Here is a 5237-nt window from a genome sequence, read left to right on the forward strand (position 1 = left end):
TTGTTATTGCTTCGTACTTTCAATGGGCTCTGTCTGAGGTGGGATTCGAATCCACGCCTCCTGGGGAGACTGCGACCTGAACGCAACGCCTTAGACCGCTCTGCCATCCTGGCAACTGGTAATTCTCTCTTGACTGTGTTTGCTTTTTTCTTGCTTGGTACTATCAATGGGCTCTGTCTGAGGTGGGATTCGAACCCACGCCTCCTGGGGTTACTGTGACCTGAACGCAACGCCTTAGACAACTCTGCCATCCTGGCAACTGGTACCTCTCTCTTGACTGTGTTTGCTTTGTTCTTGCTCGGTACTTTCAATGGGCTCTGTCTGAGGCGGGATTCGAACCCACGCCTCCTGGGGAGACTGCGACCTGAACGCAACGCCTTAGACCGCTCTGCCATCCTGGCAGCTGGTAATGCTCTCTTGACTGTGTTTTCTTTTTTCTTGCTCGGTACGTTCAATGGGCTCTGTCAGAGGCAGGATTCGAACCCACGCCTCCTGGGGAGACTGCGACCTGAACGCAACGCCTTAGACCGCTCTGCCATCCTGGCAACTGGTAATGCTCTCTTGACTGTGTTTGCTTTTTTCTTGCTTGGTACGTTCAATGGGCTCTGTCTGAGGCGGGATTCGAACCCACGCCTCCTGGGGAGACTGCGACCTGAACGCAACGCCTTAGACCGCTCTGCCATCCTGGCAACTGGTAATGCTCTCTTGACTTTGTTTGCTTTGTTATTGCTTGGTACTTTCAATGGGCTCTGTCTGAGGTGGGATTCGAACCCACGCCTCCTGGGGAGATTGCGACCTGAACGCAACGCCTTAGACCGCTCTGCCATCCTGGCAACTGGTAATGCTCTCTTGACTTTGTTTGCTTTGTTATTGCTTGGTACTTTCAATGGGCTCTGTCTGAGGTGGGATTCGAACCCACGCCTCCTGGGGAGACTGCGACCTGAACGCAACGCCTTAGACCGCTCTGCCATCCTGGCAACTGGTAATGCTCTCTTGACTGTGTTTGCTTTGTTATTGCTTGGTACTTTCAATGGGCTCTGTCTGAGGTGGGATTCGAACCCACGCCTCCTGGGGAGACTGCGACCTGAACGCAACGCCTTAGAACGCTCTGCCATCCTGGCAACTGGTAATGCTCTCTTGACTTTGTTTGCTTTGTTATTGCTTGGTACTTTCAATGGGCTCTGTCTGAGGTGGGATTCGAACCCACGCCTCCTGGGGAGACTGCGACCTGAACGCAACGCCTTAGACCGCTGTGCCATCCTGGCAACTGGTAATTCTCTCTTGACTGTGTTTGCTTTGTTATTGCTTGGTACTTTCAATGGGCTCTGTCTGAGGTGGGATTCGAACCCACGCCTCCTGGGGAGATTGCGACCTGAACGCAACGCCTTAGACCGCTCTGCCATCCTGGCAACTGGTAATGCTCTCTTGACTTTGTTTGCTTTGTTATTGCTTGGTACTTTCAATGGGCTCTGTCTGAGGTGGGATTCGAACCCACGCCTCCTGGGGAGACTGCGACCTGAACGCAACGCCTTAGACCGCTCTGCCATCCTGGCAACTGGTAATGCTCTCTTGACTGTGTTTGCTTTGTTATTGCTTGGTACTTTCAATGGGCTCTGTCTGAGGTGGGATTCGAACCCACGCCTCCTGGGGAGACTGCGACCTGAACGCAACGCCTTAGACCGCTCTGCCATCCTGGCAACTGGTAATGCTCTCTTGACTTTGTTTGCTTTGTTATTGCTTGGTACTTTCAATGGGCTCTGTCTGAGGTGGGATTCGAACCCACGCCTCCTGGGGAGACTGCGACCTGAACGCAACGCCTTAGACCGCTCTGCCATCCTGGCAGCTGGTAATGCTCTCTTGACTGTGTTTTCTTTTTTCTTGCTCGGTACGTTCAATGGGCTCTGTCAGAGGCGGGATTCGAACCCACGCCTCCTGGGGAGACTGCGACCTGAACGCAACGCCTTAGACCACTCTGCCATCCTGGCAACTGGTAATGCTCTCTTGACTGTGTTTGCTTTTTTCTTGCTTGGTACGTTCAATGGGCTCTGTCTGAGGCGGGATTCGAACCCACGCCTCCTGGGGAGACTGCGACCTGAACGCAACGCCTTAGACCGCTCTGCCATCCTGGCAACTTGTAATGCTCTCTTGACTTTGTTTGCTTTGTTATTGCTTGGTACTTTCAATGGGCTCTGTCTGAGGTGGGATTCGAACCCACGCCTCCTGGGGAGACTGCGACCTGAACGCAACGCCTTAGACCGCTCTGCCATCCTGGCAACTGGTAATTCTCTCTTGACTGTGTTTGCTTTGTTATTGCTTGGTACTTTCAATGGGCTCTGTCTGAGGTGGGATTCGAACCCACGCCTCCTGGGGAGACTGCGACCTGAACGCAACGCCTTAGACCGCTCTGCCATCCTGGCAACTGGTAATGCTCACTTGACTTTGTTTGCTTTGTTATTGCTTGGTACTTTCAATGGGCTCTGTCTGAGGTGGGATTCGAACCCACGCCTCCTGGGGAGACTGCGACCTGAACGCAACGCCTTAGACCGCTCTGCCATCCTGGCAACTGGTAATGCTCTCTTGACTTTGTTTGCTTTGTTATTGCTTGGTACTTTCAATGGGCTCTGTCTGAGGTGGGATTCGAACCCACGCCTCCTGGGGAGACTGCGACCTGAACGCAACGCCTTAGACCGCTCTGCCATCCTGGCAACTGGTAATGCTCTCTTGACTGTGTTTGCTTTGTTATTGTTTGGTACTTTCAATGGGCTCTTTCTGAGGTGGGATTCGAACCCACGCCTCCTGGGGAGACTGCGACCTGAACACAACGCCTTAGACCGCTCTGCCATCCTGGCAACTGGTAATTCTCTCTTGACTGTGTTTGCTTTGTTATTGCTTGGTACTTTCAATGGGCTCTGTCTGAGGTGGGATTCGAACCCACGCCTCCTGGGGAGACTGCGACCTGAACGCAACGCCTTAGACCGCTCTGCCATCCTGGCAACTGGTAATGCTCTCTTGACTTTGTTTGCTTTGTTATTGCTTGGTACTTTCAATGGGCTCTGTCTGAGGTGGGATTCGAACCCACGCCTCCTGGGGAAACTGCGACCTGAACGCAACGCCTTAGACCGCTCTGCCATCCTGGCAACTGGTAATTCTCTCTTGACTGTGTTTGCTTTGTTATTGCTTGGTACTTTCAATGGGCTCTGTCTGAGGTGGGATTCGAACCCACGCCTCCTGGGGAGATTGCGGCCTGAACGCAACGCCTTAGACCGCTCTGCCATCCTGGCAACTGGTAATGCTCTCTTGACTTTGTTTGCTTTGTTATTGCTTGGTACTTTCAATGGGCTCTGTCTGAGGTGGGATTCGAACCCACGCCTCCTGGGGATACTGCGACCTGAACGCAACGCCTTAGACCGCTCTGCCATCCTGGCAACTGGTAATGCTCTCTTGTCTGTGTTTGCTTTGTTATTGTTTGGTACTTTCAATGGGCTCTTTCTGAGGTGGGATTCGAACCCACGCCTCCTGGGGAGACTGCGACCTGAACACAACGCCTTAGACCGCTCTGCCATCCTGGCAACTGGTAATTCTCTCTTGACTGTGTTTGCTTTGTTATTGCTTGGTACTTTCAATGGGCTCTGTCTGAGGTGGGATTCGAACCCACGCCTCCTGGGGAGACTGCGACCTGAACGCAACGCCTTAGACCGCTCTGCCATCCTGGCAACTGGTAATGCTCTCTTGACTTTGTTTGCTTTGTTATTGCTTGGTACTTTCAATGGGCTCTGTCTGAGGTGGGATTCGAACCCACGCCTCCTGGGGAGACTGCGACCTGAACGCAACGCCTTAGACCGCTCTGCCATCCTGGCAGCTGGTAATGCTCTCTTGACTGTGTTTTCTTTTTTCTTGCTCGGTACGTTCAATGGGCTCTGTCAGAGGCGGGATTCGAACCCACGCCTCCTGGGGAGACTGCGACCTGAACGCAATGCCTTAGACCGCTCTGCCATCCTGGCAACTGGTAATGCTCTCTTGACTGTGTTTGCTTTTTTCTTGCTTGGTACGTTCAATGGGCTCTGTCTGAGGCGGGATTCGAACCCACGCCTCCTGGGGAGACTGCGACCTGAACGCAACGCCTTAGACCGCTCTGCCATCCTGGCAACTTGTAATGCTCTCTTGACTTTGTTTGCTTTGTTATTGCTTGGTACTTTCAATGGGCTCTGTCTGAGGTGGGATTCGAACCCACGCCTCCTGGGGAGACTGCGACCTGAACGCAACGCCTTAGACCGCTCTGCCATCCTGGCAACTGGTAATTCTCTCTTGACTGTGTTTGCTTTGTTATTGCTTGGTACTTTCAATGGGCTCTGTCTGAGGTGGGATTCGAACCCACGCCTCCTGGGGAGACTGCGACCTGAACGCAACGCCTTAGACCGCTCTGCCATCCTGGCAACTGGTAATGCTCTCTTGACTTTGTTTGCTTTTGTTCTTGCTTGGTACTTTCAATGGGCTCTGTCTGAGGTGGGATTCGAACCCCTGCGTCCTGGGGAGACTGCGACCTGAACGCAACGCCTTAGACCGCTCTGCCATCCTGGCACCTGGTAATGCTCTCATCACTGTGTTTGCTTTGTTATTGCTTGGTACTTTCAATGGGCTCTGTCTGAGGTGGGATTCGAACCCACGCCTCCTGGGGAGACTGCGACCTGAACGCAACGCCTTAGACCGCTCTGCCATCCTGGCAACTGGTAATGCTCTCTTGACTTTGTTTGCTTTGTTATTGCTTGGTACTTTCAATGGGCTCTGTCTGAGGTGGGATTCGAACCCATGCCTCCTGGGGAGACTGCGACCTGAACGCAACGCCTTAGACCGCTCTGCCATCCTGGCAACTGGTAATGCTCTCTTGACTTTGTTTGCTTTGTTATTGCTTCGTACTTTCAATGGGCTCTGTCTGAGGTGGGATTCGAATCCACGCCTCCTGGGGAGACTGCGACCTGAACGCAACGCCTTAGACCGCTCTGCCATCCTGGCAACTGGTAATTCTCTCTTGACTGTGTTTGCTTTTTTCTTGCTTGGTACTATCAATCGGCTCTGTCTGAGGTGGGATTCGAACCCACGCCTCCTGGGGTTACTGTGACCTGAACGCAACGCCTTAGACAACTCTGCCATCCTGGCAACTGGTAATGCTCTCTTGACTTTGTTTGCTTTGTTATTGCTTCGTACTTTCAATGGGCTCTGTCTGAGGTGGGATTCGAATC

Source organism: Idiotropiscis lumnitzeri, unplaced genomic scaffold (genome assembly GCF_059441095.1).
Source record: "Idiotropiscis lumnitzeri isolate Australia: NSW breed Sydney's pygmy pipehorse unplaced genomic scaffold, RoL_Ilum_1.0 HiC_scaffold_27, whole genome shotgun sequence".
In the NCBI taxonomy this organism is placed as follows: Eukaryota; Metazoa; Chordata; class Actinopteri; order Syngnathiformes; family Syngnathidae; genus Idiotropiscis; species Idiotropiscis lumnitzeri.